Below are 16543 nucleotides of genomic sequence, written 5' to 3' on the forward strand. Positions count from 1 at the left end.
CCCACTACAGTGATGCAAAGAAGGTATTCATAGCCATGGTAGCTAGATACCCAGGACCCTGCCACAACCCATGTGTCCTGCCATTGTCCCCCACAGCACTTACCCCATTTATAGCCTGAGCCCACAGAGATGGGAAAAGGGGGTGGCAGAGAGGGCTCAGGGGCATTTTTTGCCACTTCCTCCCGCCCCCCCCCCCCCCATGTCCCTTTCTCTGTCATCCCCCTGGTCACCTGCCCCAGATACTGTGGGTTTTGTCTCTCCCCAACTGCATCTGAAAATAGGCTGCTTTTAAACTGCTCACATCTAGGTGCCTCAGCTTCACTAGAATATGTAAACTAGTGATTTACACATGCCAATATAAACCTAGTGGATATTTCTGAACTCCCAGGAAATTCACAGTCACCTTTGAAAATCCTGCCAGGCACTCTGTGGCCCAGGTCTTCAAAGGTATTTAGAAACCCAACTTCCAATGGGAGTTAAGCTCCTACATATCTTTCAAGATCTGGTCCTGTATGCTCAGGCATCTTGGGGGCAACCAAACACCCCTCTGAAAGCCCCCTGAGCTCCCAATCAAAGCTAGTTGGAAAATTTCCATCAAAACCATTTTCTGACAGAAAAGGCCATTTTTGTCAAAAATCAAAATATATTAAAAAAATGTGTAGATTCCAATGAAAATTCTTGCAGAAAAAATATTTTGAAGTGAAAATATTTTCATTCTGGAAAAATGTTGTTTTGTAATTTGTCATTTTTGTTTCTGCATTTTGACATTTTGTTTCTTTTTTTTCCATTTGCATTTTATTTGTATGTTTACATTATTTCATGACATGCCGGTGGGAACAGTGCATAATATAATAATTTGCACTATTGCTGACAAAGTCAGACCTGGCAGCTGTAAGAGTGGTCCTATTGGGTTCCGCAGCCTTAGGGGAGGATCCACAAGGTCCAGGAACTCGAATAATTATGGGGGGAAACCAAAAATGTAACAGGGGCAGATGTGAAGGTCAAAGGGTCAAAGAAAGGGAACCTGAAGGGGACACCGAGCAGAGAATCCCGGACAGCACCCACTGCTCCTCGAAGATGTCAAGGGAGCCAGTGGGTGCCTCCCAGAGTAACTCTGCTGGATACATGAATGGAGGGAGGACCGGAAATAGGCCCCACAGTTGCAAAGAACCCCATCAGCCAACCTCCTTTCCCTGGTATTGTAGATGGCCACTTTGGCCATCGCCAGGAGGAGGTTGACGAGGAGGTCCCGTGACTTTGTGGGGCCACAGATAGAGTGTGCGTATATGAAAAGGTGAGGGGAAAAGTGTAGCCAGAAATGTAAAAGGATGTTACAGAACAGGGGCCGGAACAGGGGCTGCAACCTGGCGCACTCCAGATATACGTGCACCAGGGTCTCCCTCATGCCGCAAAAGGGGCAGATGTCGGGGATGGGGGTGAACCGCTCCAAGTACATGCCCGTGCTCACGGCTCCATGGAGGAGCCACCAACTAATATCCCTGGCAGGCCTTGGGACTAGGGTGGAATATAGTCTGGCCCACCGGGGTTCCTCACTCTCAATAGGTGGCAATAGGTCCCGCCGCTTCGTATCGGGGTGGGACACGAGGGTGAGGAAATGAAGGATGAGAAGCACGAGCGTGTACAGATGTTTCCTTGGCGTGGTCTGGAAGTGAACCGGCTGCAAATCGTGCAGCCGGCTCCCGGTGTATGGGTGGGACAGCCAGGGGGACTCATGGGGCAGGGGCCTGATGGAAAGGTCCAGAGGGCCCGGGGTGCAGGGTGGGTGAGGAGTACCCTCCCACAGGACCCAGTCGAGGTAAACCCGAGCAGCGGGCAGTAAGGCTGCCCTCACCTCCTGAAGTACGCGCCAGGGACTATGAAGGGTGGAGAGTCCCACGCGCTGAGTGAGCATCAGGGGATACACCCAGTCTCCCCGGTCATAGTCCAGGAGGTCTCCGACCCTGGTGACTTCTGCCAGGACCAACCTTTGGCGCACCGCGGGGGACTCTGCCACCTGCACACGGAGCTGGGGGTTGTGTAGCAGGGGCTCCGCGAGGAGATCAGCCCCCACGGTGGCCGCCACGGACCTGGTCGTTGAAAACAGCTTCCAGGTCCAGAGGAGGTCCTTGTAGAAGACCGGCAGCCTGGAGAGGTCTCCTGGAAGACCTCTTGGATGGAGATAAAGGAGCTGCCAGTCATATCGGAGCCCTTGGAAGCGGCGCAGGAAGGCATGCGCCAACGTGCTCCAAGCCGGAGTACCTGCACCACAGAGGAGTCTCTGCAGAGCCTGGAGGCGGAAGACATGGACCTGAGTGCGCAGACATGTCAGGCCCTGTCCTCCCTCCTCCAGGGGGAGATGGAGAACCCCTGCAGAGACCCAGTGCTGTCCTGGCCAAAAGAACTCCAGAACCAGCTTCTGAATATCGGTCAGGAATCCCGGGGCTGGGACCAGGGTGTTGAGCCGATGCCTGTCCATGCTGGACAGGACTAGCTGATTGAGAACCAGTGCCCTCCCTCACAGGGAGAGGCACCGGAGTAGCCCCGTCCACCTCCACAGCCGCTCAGACACCCTGCCCTCCAACCCCACTGTAAGAGTGGTGGAAGGCAGATATATCCATCCTAGAATGGTGAAGTTCCTAGGAACTGAAAAAAGGTTACCTCAGGTTAGTTAGAGACACCTGAGTCCAATTAGGACCCATTGGCGATCTTTATAAACATCCCCTTTCCAGTGAAATGGGGAAGAGAGAGAAGAAACAAGTGGCAGCAGGGAGAAAAGAACTGTTCTCCTCCCTGTACTTCTGTTTTGGGAAGTGCTGGCCACCAGAAGCCAGCATAAGAAGCAGTGCTCAGGCGGAGGCAAGGAGATGTATTTCTTTTGTGTTGTGGGGTTTTTTGCTTACGAGAACTACTCAGGCCAGCCCTGAGGCCCACCTTGTAAATACTGTGAATAAACCAAAGTTAAGAATTAAAAACCTCCATAGTAGGACTGATCTACTCCAGCTCCCTCATCCCATCCCCCTGCCAGAGGGAGAAACACTGAGGCTGACATGGTGAAAGAGGTGTCTGGATATACGTGTCATGGTATGACATCATAGAATAGTTTAAATATTCTATTTTTATTTTATTTTTAAACTCATTAAGGGCAGCTGCTACTTAGTACTGATTGGAACCTCTGCTCTTCTCGAGCAAAGCGACTCCTCTTTGTGTTGCAATGAAACAGTGCAACACTTTGAAAGTTTCAGCTATGATGTCATATTATAACATGCCTGTAGCAATGCATATTACTACCGACATGGCATGACTGAATGCATAAATAATAAAGCTATAACAATGAAAAAAATCTTTAAATAAAATAAAAATAAAAAGGAAATTTGGAAACAAAATTCAAATTTCCCAGAACTGACATTTTTCAGATTTTCTGTCTTGTGGGAAATTTCAGAAATATTTGGTTTTGATTCCAGATCAGAAGAAAAGACATTTCAAAATGTCAACATTTCCTGCAAATGAGAAATTCCAACTTTTGACCAGCTCTATGCCTAGTCCCAACCTGGGAGCCTAGTTAGGGCCCTGATTGGCTAGTACTGCTGATGTCATTGTGCTGTCACAGCAAGCCATGGGCACCTGATGAGAGGATTGCAGAAATGTCTTGAGTGAACCTTGAAGCTGGGGGGCGGGGGAAGGAGGCAAGGACATTCCGAGCCAGGGATAATAGCTGTGCCCGGAGAGCCAGGCATCATATCGCAGTGAGATTTCGATAACCCCAGCGTGGCTGAGTACCAGGCTGAACCTGAGCACCCAATGTAGTTTAGGCACCCCAGTACCAAGAGCAGATTTTCAAGGAACCGGCACTGCCCACACTCTGCTTTGAAAACATCCCTTTTGTCTGAGGGCCCAAGTCTTCTCCAGAGCACTCATAGGAGCCCTTTGAAAAGTCCCTCACACATGACTTGCCAAGGCCACCCAGTGAGTCAGTGGCAAAGGCAAGATCAGGACTCGTGGATTCCTGATGCTTAGTCCTGCACTCCAGCCCACACAGCTTCCTACAGCTTTGGTGGGGAAGAGAAACCCAAACATTTGGTGGATCCGAGATCCATTTAGCCTTCATCCAATCCTTGCCTGCAGGGGAAAGGGCTGTCGGGAAGAAATCAACCTTCCCTGCTTTTCTAAACTGAGGAGGTGCATTATAAGTTATTTGCTCCTTCCTCTGGAGCATCCAACATTAGTCTGGTGTGCAGGGTGGACAGGAGACTGGATGGACCATTGGTCTGACGCAGCCTAGCAATTCTCATCTCTTTATACAAAAGAGAGGCTGCAGTAGCCCCAAGGTTGAGGCAATAGCTGGTGAGCTGAGATTTTCTCAGCTGGAAGTCACTCTTCTGCACATCACAACTAGTTTGTGATTTTTATGCTGACAAAGCATCCCTCAAGGCTGCTGTTGTCTTTTTCCAGCTTTCTCAAAGCTGTTGTCAGCCAGGAAAGTCCAGATATCAGATGAAACATGCAGAGCTCAACCATCCAGCTCTCCTGCTCCCTTTGCTTAACCTGCTACTCCTTCTCCTTGATATCCCAGTCATGGGCATCCCTGCAGCTCTGCCAATGCCCATCAGTCCTCACCCAGATGCTCCCCAATATCATGTTGCTGTCTCCAAGCCCACAAAGTGCTGCCACTGCACCTTGTTCCTGAGCTGCAGCAGGGGACTAGACATCCCTGCTAACTGGGATTGTCCTAGTTTGAGTAGGAAAGTGGTTTTAGTTCACTGTGGATTAAGCTACAGAGGACTAAGGCCACTTTCCTTCTGAATGAGAGCATCCACACAGGAACTAAATGCACTTGAACTAATGTGCTTTAACTTTATACCTTATGTTAGTTCACCTTAGCTTTCCTGGCTGTCCCGGTGTAGACAAGCCCTGAGACACAAGCTGGGACCAGCCTGGCTTTCAAGAGTTCCTTGGTTTTCCAACAAAATGGAAGTTGGGTCTGTTCTTTTCTGGAACTCAAGGGGGAAGCCTCTTGCATTCAATTGGTAGTAAAGTATAGGCTTAGATGAGACCAAATATACATGCTGACTCTTTGTTTTACATCCTTTTCTCTAATGCTTTGTTCCATGTGCTAATAAACATAGAGAGACAAGGTGGGTGAGACTTCTGTTGGTGAGAGAGGCCTAATAAACATAGTTGTTATAAGAAGGCTGTTGGTCACTATAGCACCGATTCCCCAAGGGAAGAGATGCAGGTGTCCAGTCAGACCTGCACGGTGACGGGGTGTTGTACCCAGATCCCGGTCCAAGAGGGAGAATTGCAAGATGCCACTCAAGGATAGATAAGGGCACAAGGCTGAACACTGAGGGGGTGCACTCAAAGAGACCGGAAAGGGGACTGAGGTGCAGCTAGCCCTGTGACCGTGACACTTAAAGCACATTGAGATCTATGGATGAAAAGCACTACATAAGTGCTAATAATGAATAATGAATAATAGTGACTGCTACTATTCAACATAATTAATATTCATTCATCTAGCATGTCCATCACTGTTATATTTACAGCAGCCACCCAAAGCTGGATGTAGCCCCACAAACTCATTACACATAGGCTGCTGAACAGAGATCAGATGGTAAGGACTTTCAGTCATCACTGCCCCAGGGGAAGATTAGAACCAGTAACCTAGATATGAAAGGCTCCTTATCCCCTCCCCCCGCCTTCCTGTTCTTTGTCTGAATGGCAAAAGGAGTGAGGGGTGGAAACATTCAACCACAAAGAATCCAGCCTCTAGGAACAAACTGCTATTTATTACTCAGGCAATACATCTATAGCTTTACAGTATATCTCCTTCCACTCAATAAGGGCCTGATCCTGACACTGAAGCCAAGAGCAAAGCTCCCAATAGTCCAGATTCCCATTTACACTACAGCTCCCTTACACTGCCCCGGCAACGTAATTACACCTACACACACTTTAAGGCCCTTTTTACACTGCCAGGGTGGAATAAAGGGATCTTCTTAGTGTGCAAATCAGAATCTGGCCCTCCACGCATTAGTGTATGCCCCTGAGAAAGCAAGTGGCTATTGTTTAAGCCAAATCTCCATGTGGTTTGCAGACATTAACATTCGTTAATTCAGACCTAGAGAAATGTCATAGTTAATCATTTTTTCTCGCTTGTCTAAGCTTTAGAAGAGATGCCTTTCATTTTTATCTAGGTCCCAGGGTTACCAGGGGGTCATTTATTCCAGCATGTACGTCCGTACAATACAAACAATTTATAGTGCAGGACAATCCAATCTAAATCATTAGACTAGGAGGCCACAAATCAGTTCATTTTTCCCCCCCACTAAGGACAAGGGTATCTTGAGTAGGACAGAGAGACTTATTCCAGCTCTTTGGGGCTGCTACATTCTCCCCAAACCCAGCCTTCCTTAATATGCCTTTAATAACCACCTGGTGTACCAGGGCCAGACCGTAGCCCATCTCTCTCCAATCTGCAGTGAAATCTAGCATGCTGAAGCCTCACTGAAAATACAGAAACTAGAAAGGAGGAAGAACTATTAGGTCACCCCCCCCCCCCTCCACCTCAGCTGCAGTAAGAGGGTTCTCGATTCTCTAGGTTGAAATGGCTCAGGCGACGGGGCTCCCTTGGAAAGCTGTTCCATGCTCTGACAGGTCTGACCTGAAGAAGAGCTCTGTGTAAGCGCCAGTGTTTGTCTCTCTCACCAACTGAAGTTGGTCCAATACAAGATATTACCTCACCCACCTTGTGTCTCTAAGATCTCACCATTGGGGCATTCCCCCCGAGCATGTCCTACCCCTGGGCCAGTCCTCAGGAGGAAGCTATGCTCTCCCATGCCTGCCCCTCAGCCCCACATCAGCACACACCTCTCTTCGCCATGCTGCCAATCTCCCCAGAGCCCCCAAGCTCTTGGCTGCACTCTGTCTCCCACCCTCATGCCCCAAAGGGTTTGTTGCACAGTTGTGCCATGAGGCAGCCTGGAGAGTGCTCTGCCCTGGAGCATGGGTTTCCTATCCCATGTCAGCCTAAGGGCCCGCATCCGTGTCTGGGTTTCCTTGCCTGTCCACTGAGTCCCACTTGGATGCTTGGGGATTAGAACAAGACATTCCCATTGCCCAGAGTGCAACCATCTGCAATCGACAAGGGCCAAGCCAGCTACAAAGCAGCTTGCGGTTTCTCCCACCTCTGGGCCAGCTGCTGGGGTTATTTCCCTCCTTCGGAGCAGCCTTGGTGACTGCTATTCACCATCACCAGCACAACCGCCCCGCTCTCTCCTGGACACCAGAATTTTGCCATCAAGAGGAAAAAGGCATAAAGAAAACGTTCTCTCTCCTCTCTGCAGCACTGGCAAGTCACCATTCTGTGTGTGTGCGCGTGTAGGGAGCGATATGCCGGCAACATCAGGGGATCCCTCCAGCATCCCTGAGCCCTGACAAAACCATGCCAGTGTGCAAGCATCAGCATGGACCACCTACCTTTGAACATGAATCTTTCTTTGTCTCTGAATATGCTCCAGAGCGGTGGCTTCCCCCCCGACACACACTTTTCTCTCCTGACACCGGTGCAGTGTGGCTGCCTCAGAGGTTCTGCTTTTCTTTCTCACTTTCTCCTTCTCTCTCTCTTTTTTTCTCTCCTCCACTAGATGTTTCAGATAAGCAGGGATGCTGCTGCTGCTGCCGCTGCCATGGTCATATCATGTGACCTGAATATTAAACATCCCTGCAAAATCTCCCCCACTCTCTCCCTCCCTCCTCTCCTAGGATCCAAAGCTTCATCCCAGCTGCTGCTGCAAGACCCCGGCTGGATTGGTGGGCACAAGAGGGTGTGCTTGCTGCTGGGGACGGGAGGTGCTGTGATGAATGGATTAGATGTGCCCTGAATATGCTCCCCCCGCCATACACAAACTCGTTCCCTCCCTCCTCTCCTTCCCTATTCCCAGGCGGTTTTCATATGCTTCTGTCTGTGGAGCATCTCTAGCCACAGTCACTTGTTTATGCAGAGAGATTTAACCCTTCGCCGGGCTGCTGAAGGGGTTTCGCAAAGAGAGGACTGAGAACAGGTTGGGAGATTTTAAGCATTTGGGGAGTGTCAATCCCAAGGCCTGACTCCAATCTCACCTACACCAGGGACAATCAGGGGTCACTCTGTTGAAGCCAATCAGGCTTCCAGCTGGGGGGCTTTCAAAGCCTTTTGCCTAGTAAGTGAATGTCTGGTTGTTGGCCAGAGGCAGAGAGTGGGCCATCCTCTGTGGGGCGGGAGGGAAGAGAGAAGCAGTGTCTGTAGGCCAATGCCTGTGTGTCAGCCAGGGCAAGGAGACACGTGTTTTTGTGTCACTGTGCACACACTGTCTCTCTCCAGGTGCCTATAGGCATCTATGTCTGTCTGGGTCTTTGTGCACATGTCACTGTGAGTATATGCATGTGGTTGAAGATGGGTATCTACGTGGATGTGACTAGCGTGTATCTCTGTGAGGGATGTTGGGTCTGGATCTCTGCTGTCTTCCTCCTGGTGTAATCCTGTGAAAAACTGGCCTGATTCTCTACTCTGCTGTGGTCTGTATGCTGCTCCAGTGATACACAAGGCCATCCAGTGGCCAAAAACTGACACCCACTGCCCCCCGTCAGGACAGGTGTCAGCTGTTTGGCATACAGCTGGCAGAACAATTCTATGCCACCCTTCCTTGCAGCTTCTGATAAAGGAAATGCCAGGGGCGGAGATGAAGTGGGAGGGAGCCTGAGAATACTGCTTTCCACTTGTTCACAATTGCAGGGCCAAGGGCAGTCCAAATAGGAGTTAGAATAGCCCCAAGTCTGCTCTAGTTTACACTGGGGGCTGCACAGGTGCTTGGACAGAGTCATAGGGTGTGTCTGCACACTAGCACCCCCTAGTGGCCAAGCATAGTGCTGTAGGCACACCCATGCCTCAGTTTCCCCTCATCCAGTTTTTCTGTCTCTCCCAGGGATTCACATGGTTCTGCCCTTGGACTGTGCCATTCTCAGAGTTCAGTCCCTTTCTGGGGAAACAAAAATCCAAACAAAAGTCCCAAACAAACAAAAGGTTCTTCCGTCCTCTTGGGCTCCTCTTCACCCCACCGCCTGGCTCAGCTCCCCATCCCTTCTGAGTTACCTTTAAGTCTCTCTGGCTCTGGGATACAGCCCTGACTCCCAGCCTCCTTCCCTAAAGTCTTCCTCTCAGTCTCAGCCCCTTTGAGCAATCTTTCTCTCTTCCCTGCCCTGCACCAGGGCACTGACTCCAAGGCCAGGCTACTACAGACCTTCTCTAGACCCTGCCACAGGAGCCCAACTTACTCCCTATGGTTCCTCCAAAGGGAATTTTCTCAGCAATTGTTTTAAGCCCAGGTGTTTAAGGCAGTCACCCGACCCCAGTTAGTCCAGCCCCCTTAGGCTGGTAGGCAGATAATTAAGGCACACGTGGGGCTCTTTGAACAGGCCTGGCTGGCCCAGGCTTCTTGTCCCCTAAAGGAGCAGGCCACCTGTCACAGAGCGTATCAGGAAATGCAAAGGTGGCTTTGCTCTGTACTGTGGCTCTGTGACCAGCACAGGGATGGAAGAGCATAGCCCCTGGCCAGGGAGTGCAAAGTGGGTTTAAAACACTATCAGATCACAAGGGCAGCACTGTACACTGACTGTGCCCAGCAGCAAACAGCTGCACAAAAATCAGGCCTCTTGTGTCTGCCAAATAGTGGCCCAAGAGAGGGAATTTAGAGACCAACTGAAAATCAAATCTCTACATTCCACTTTCGGGATATGATGCCTGTCCGTCTATTTGTGATGTGCCTGGCAACGCAGTATCTAGGCACCGCAGATAAGATTAAGAAAACCAATGTCCATCTGGCAAGGCCGTACCCTCCGTTCCTCCCATGATCTGTGCCACTTTCTTACGTGGGATTATCCTGCTGTTTATCTGCCAGAGAAGCACTGCCAAGCTGCTCTGCCATCGCCGTGCCTGGAGGATAGTCTGTTCAAAGAGAGGTGTATGAAACCTGGCCATGAAGGCTCATCCTGATCTCCGGTGGCACGGAATTCCACAGCGGAGGGCGTTCCACTGAGAATGCCCCAGACCTCACCTGGGGCTCCATCAGGTACAATGTCTCCATCAGTTGCAGCTGTCTCGATGTGGTGAGACAGGAATCTCTGAGATAGCTAGGGCCTAAAACCCAGTGAGGACTACAGAGCATTCCCCTGTTTGGCTAAAGGGGGCATTCAGCGCTTTGCCGCCTAAAAAGAATCAACTGTATTTTCACTTCAGGTCCCCCCCCCCACACACACACACAGTCACAATGGCTGAGATCCTGTGCTGCTGCAACTTCCCAGTCTGTGCGATCCGGGGGGAGCACAGGGCTGGCCCATGGAGATGCCAGTCAGGGCTGGCAGGGTTAGTTCTTTTGTGAGGTTTTTGAAAACCTCCTTTTTTAAAATGTAAAAAGAAAAAAGAAAATTAGATGTCACTTTCTATTAAGGGAACATTCAGAAGTTGCTTAAAAACAATTGCTAGCTAGATTAACTAGAATAACATCTAGAATAACTTCTTCTGATGTGCTGGTAACCATCTATTACACACAGTACAGATGTGTCTGCACCATGCTCACAACATCTATTAATCATCTATCAACCCTTTATATACTTTTATAAATGATGAACCGTTAAGATTATGCAGTGTGACTGGAAATGTGAAGAAGGAAAATTGCCACCCCCACTCCCGGTTGATGTAATGCTCCGTCAGGACTGTCTGGTAGCTGGGACTTCACCACATGAAACACCATGATGGGAGAATGGGACCCCATGAAAGATGAAACCTCAGGGCTAAACCCTCATGCCTGTTTCTACCTCCATGCCCCAGCATGTTTCAGGACAAGACCCCAAACTCAACCCAGTCTAGCTGCCCTCTTTGGACTTACATGCTGGCCCAGTTGTGTTCATCACAGGAGACATCATGGTATCTGCAGCAGAGAGTCGGCCCCCCAGAGCCGGCCCCTGAGCACACAGCTCAGGAATGGGACTTGGCGTATTCCCACATCCAAGTGGCCCTTGGAGAATTCCCATGCCAAGTGGGTCACTGTATCTCTTGGTAGCCATGTGGTCCTCTTGACCAGCTGCTGTCATGGATGAGTTCATGGGATGTTTCCCCTTGACTTGGGGATGTGGCAGAGGAGGAAGTAGGGTAGCACGGGCCAAGCATCTCTGGAAATCTGGACCTGAGGGAAGCAATGTGGTGGGCATCTCTGACCCTGGATATGCAGCACTGATTTGCCCATCATGCCAGATATTTGTTTGCTCCTCCATGCAGCCAAGAGGCACTCTTGGGGACATGGCTTGTACTCCAGGTAATGGCTGCAGATTCGACAAGGGCAGTTCCCCTCCTGGTGCTTCCTTCCCCAGTAGACAGTGGAGCTCTCTCCTTGCAGAGGCTGGTGGGAGCAGTTGCCGGTCAGGTGGAGGTGCACAGCCGCTCCGGCGGAGGGTAAATGAGATGGAGCTCAGCTTCCGTGGTGCCAAACCATTGGAAGTAGTCCACGGAAGGGACCTGGATGAAGGGGGAAGAGGGCACGGGATGGGCAGCCCGGTGCTACTCAGCTCCCTTGGGCCTGCAAGCCTAGAGTTAGGCCTGGCACTCACTCTCCCCTTTGCAAGTCGACTCTGCCCTGCGGTGTCCTGGCTGAAGGAGTCAGGATGGGTTTCCTTTCTCAGCTTGGGGCTGAGAGGCGCCAGTCCCCCGCCTCCCACCGGCCGGGCTGATAAACCTGGGATGCGGCTGGGGCTGGAGCAGGCTCCCAGAGTTGGAATACATCTGCGGACCCTGTGAGGGGAAGGAGCGAAGTCCTTGTCCATCCTAAACTCTTGGCACCTTTATGCTTCCTAAATAAACAAATTCAAAGGGAGCATCAGTCTTCACCTACAAGGCTTAGTGCTGGCAGAAGGGCTTGGACTGGCCGGGCAGTGACATTACAGGTTCCCCCATGTGCTGTCCTCTGCCCAGTGTGCCTCAGCTCTGCCCTGGCAGATAGCAAATATAAGAGCTGTCAAGCGGCTTCAAGCCACATGCTTCTGGGCACACACTAATCCCCAGCTGGGACCAGGAAGAATTTCCCCCACACCCTCCATAACTGTACTATGGGGAGGAAGTGTTACCTTGCCTTTCTCTGCAGTGTCCTGCATCCTGGATACTGATCAGGTGCAGCAGTTCTTAGGTCAAGTCAAAATCAGCTCAAGGAAGGCTCAGATTTACCCAGCCCTTTGTCCTCTTCAGCTGACTCTCAGAGGAGAGTCCCAGGTCTACACTACCGCGGTAGTTCGACAGCTGGCAATCGAACTTCCGTGTTCGATTTATCGCGTCTGGTCTGGACGCGATAAATCGATCCCGGAAGCGCTCGCCGTCGACTGCGGTACTCCAGCTCGGCGAGAGGAGTACCGCGGAGTCGTCGGGGAGCCTGCCTGCCGCGTGTGGACCGCGTCTGAACCGCGGTAAGTTCGAACTAAGGTATGTCGACTTCAGCTACGTTATTCACGTAGCTGAAGTTGCGTACCTTAGTTCGAATTTGGGGGTTAGTGTAATGAAGGGGAAATTTAAGAGCTTACCTGGCTCTTGGACCGCAGCAACTGAGGGTAGACTGTCAGCTGGGACCAAGCAGCTGATGTCCCAGTTCCCTCAGCCAGTGAAAGGAATATTCCACATTTCTGAGAGGGGGCAGCTGTGACCAAATCTCCCACAGACTGTGTTGGATCCAGCTGGGAGATTTTAACCACATCAGTGCTTAGCAGGAGCGTTGATCACAAGATGTTCAGATCTCCTGGCTTCTGTCCTGGCTGAGGCAGCCACAGAAAATGCACCAGAGCCCTTCCTCCTGCCATCCATCCTTCCTGATCTCTCTCCTTCTCTCTCTTCATTGTAGGAAGTTTTCCCCAGCTTTGTTAAAAGTAAGTGGGAGAGAAAGAGACTTGGAGAGCTTGGGGTGGAACACAGCTGGCCCCAACAGCAAGAGGGAGTGGGCAGAGAGTGAATGAGAGCACTCATAAAAAGTCAGGCTAGGAACTGAAAAACAAGGACAAGGGAATCAAAAAAGCCTTGAGGCACATGGGAATATTCATGGCTGACATTTCTACATACAATCTTTCATCTGCGGGATTGCAAAGCACTGTACAGCCTAGTAGATACATAGGCTACTTACTGCTACAGTGCAGCCACTTCTGGGGAGCAGCAGTTAGAGTAGATTGAAACAGGAAGGGGAGCTCCAGTCAAGAAGGAGAGGGAGTAGTCTGGGGATGCTGCTCCACCAAGACAAGGAGAGAAGGGGGAGCTGTGTTTCACCCTACATCCCTCCCACCCAACACTCTCTTACCTTATGCTGGGGAGGAATGTTGCGGACATTCTGAGCCAGCAATGCTGCATGACAATTTGAGGATAACCATGTTCACCTGACACCAAAGGAAGATTTTTAGACCAGCAGAATGCATTGATCAAAGTTAGACTATATCTGGGAGGTCAGGGTTAACAATTTTGCCATAAGATCTTTAAAGAGAATGAGTGCTTCAGTGCCTCGGTTTTATATCTCATCTGAAAAACTGCACCTCCTTCAGTACAGCATCCCCTAGCAACACACTGGGACATTGCAAATATACTACCTAAATTGAACTATGTCACCTGCTGAGTTCCTGGCATTTCCTGCAGCCCCCTGGTTTTTCATTGGGGATTTTCTCACCAATTTAGCACTGTCCAGCCCCAGCCCTGCTTAATCTATGAACTCTGACACAATCATAAGCCAAGGTGCCATGGTTCTCTTCCCTGATCCAAGCCAAGCTCTAGCAAGGACAATGAGACTCTTAATCTTGGTTCTGGATCTCCCAATGCCCTTTTTGGCTGTGGGTTTCTCAATCTTCACCCCAGTTGTGGAGATTAACAGAATGGTGTGTGAATCTGAGAAAGATGTTTGGAAGGAAACGTGCAAGTGTCTGGATTCCCCTCCATTCTCTACCATCCTGCTTCTGTACTGAATGGTGAGACCTTTGCTTCCATCTGGTTTGTCAGCATTCCTGAAAACTCCCACCAATTTTCTCCAAAGTCAGGAGCTGTGCGAGGGACTGGCAAAGCATAAGGCGTGGTAGGTCAGGACAGAGGTGCACTGGCAGAGCTGTGTGAACTGGGGGTCCCCAGGATGGAGTAACATGGAGTGTAACCGGTCAGGATGAAGCAGCACCATGAGAAGGGCCAGAACTGGGTGTTTACAAAGAGATGCATCACCAGAGCTGTGAGTCCCGGGCACTGGATTGATAAGAAGGGGAGCTGCTGGATTCACGTGCATTGATTGAGCTGTGTTAGGGGATCCTGAGACTGGAATAGCAGTGAGTGCAGCTGGCTGGGTTACAAGTGCCCTAACAGCCCTGTACAGGGGGTGCTTTTAAATATATTCCCTATCAATGTGTATAAGCCTCTTCCTGTTCAGCTTTGCCCTTGTTTGGTTTTCTGGATCCCTTTGGCTTGGCTTCTCTGTTCGAGCTGCGTGCCTTGCCTGAATCAAGCTTCAAAGCCTCGGCGGAGCATCCTGGACCACCTCCAGCCTCTGACCTACTTACAGTAATTGGGAGGAAGAGGAACATCACCCCCATCATCATCATCCCCTCCCCTACCCACACCCAGCATTGACAGGAGACAAGAGCAGCAGGGGGTGGAACAATGAGCTGTTTGTGGAGGGCCTGAAGGGCTTGGAATCTTAGCATTACAGCCATTTCTGCCCTGTGACCCTAGCACATTCTTGCCTCCCTAACCCTGTCATTCCCGGCCAAGGCTGAGTCCATCCACATGGCATAACCAGAGGTGTGGATTCCTCAGAGACAGATGAAATTATCAAAACATGCTGCACTTCTATGTATCTATACAATAACCTATATACTCCATGTATTACTGAGATGGCACACTATGAGAATTTTTATTATTTATATTAAAGGACCAATTCTGTGAACATTTTCAGTTGTTTCTGTTTCACACGGGCCAAAACAGAACAAAATTTATTTTATGTATTTATTTATTTAGTACAAATATTTTTGAAAAGTTTTAAATTTTTAAGATTTTAATTTTTTGTTTTTTCCTTTTCTTCCCTTTTCCCCTCCCCTTGCAAAAAATCAAATGAAATTAATTATGTCCAGGGTTTGTATTCTACACACACACTTTTTTCTCTTCCTTTTGCTACTTTGTAACTTTTTGAAATTTCTCCAACTTTTGAAAAGTTACCGAGTTTCATTATGCTATTCTGTAACTTTTCCAAAGTTGAGGAAGTTTTGAAACATTGTAATGTGGCAAAATGAAAAAATGGAAAATGTAGAGAGCACTCACTCTGCTGAATTTGGTGGCAAACAGGAATAAAGAGAGAAAGAGAAGGGGAGGGAAATGAAATGAAAATAAAAAATGGCAAAGTTTCAAAATTTTTGCTATCAACCAAAATCTGCAAAAAAAAATATTTTTTTTAATTGTGGAAAAGTTGGGGTTTTTAAAAAGGGTATCTTTTCATGAATAAATACAATTTTCAACCAGATTTTATTAATTGTTATTATTGTGGCATCTCTTATCCAGAAGGGTCCCAAAGTGTTTTATCAAGGATATATACTGTACAGGAATCATGCATTCTCCCTACCAGTGCAGCCATGGCTGGTGTGCAACCTAACAGCTGTTTAACAAACAACATAATAGGTATTTTAGAAGGGGAAGTGAAGAATAACTTTTCTGTCTGAAACTGCCTTGGGGTTACTGTAGGTGGGCAGAATGTAATTACCCACACTGGAATTTGGCTAGAGTATCAGAGCTAGTAACGCTTTCCTTATGAAAAGTGCCAAGTGTCTTGGAGTTTGATTCCATGTCTCCATGGAAATTTAGTACTTTCAGCAGCACAGCACACCTGGCAGCCTGCTGCAGCATTGGTTCAATGCTACCTGCTGAATCATCAGCACCTTTGTTTTCCTGGGAGGTGTGTCATCCTAGTACTGGCCACTCCCAGCCTTACTTCACTGGTGCAATTGTGGTTTGTTGCACTGGTACAACTGCAGGTCCTTTTTTAAATGCAGTCTTTTTATTTAATCTTTTGTGTTCCATAAGGTCAACCCAGAAGACAAAACAAAGCAAGATACATAGAAAAATACAAACAAAAAGGAAAGAAAATGAGGAGGCAAACGTATACCACAGCAACCCAGTCATATACAGTCAGACAGACCCTTCTGAATAGATAGGCCCACAATCTAAAGCTATGGTGATTCAGATTCTTGGAGGTTGTTTTCAAACACTCCAGCACAAGAGAAGTTTTAGATCCCTGGACCAGGATTCAGCACATGGAAAATAAGGAGAGAAATGTACTCCTTGTAGTGCAACCAATTACCAACTGTAATGGAAATAACTGGATTGCTAGTTATTGAATGCCTGGATTTACACTAAACCAGCACATGCAGAGGTAGGGGGAGAGATAAAATATTACCATGCACTGGTTTTCTAAGTGAATAATTTATTAGGTTGATTAATTTCTATGGTCCCATGAGAAAAAAA

The sequence above is a fragment of the Emys orbicularis genome, chromosome 1, assembly GCF_028017835.1.
Source record: "Emys orbicularis isolate rEmyOrb1 chromosome 1, rEmyOrb1.hap1, whole genome shotgun sequence".
Lineage (NCBI taxonomy): Eukaryota > Metazoa > Chordata > Testudines > Emydidae > Emys > Emys orbicularis.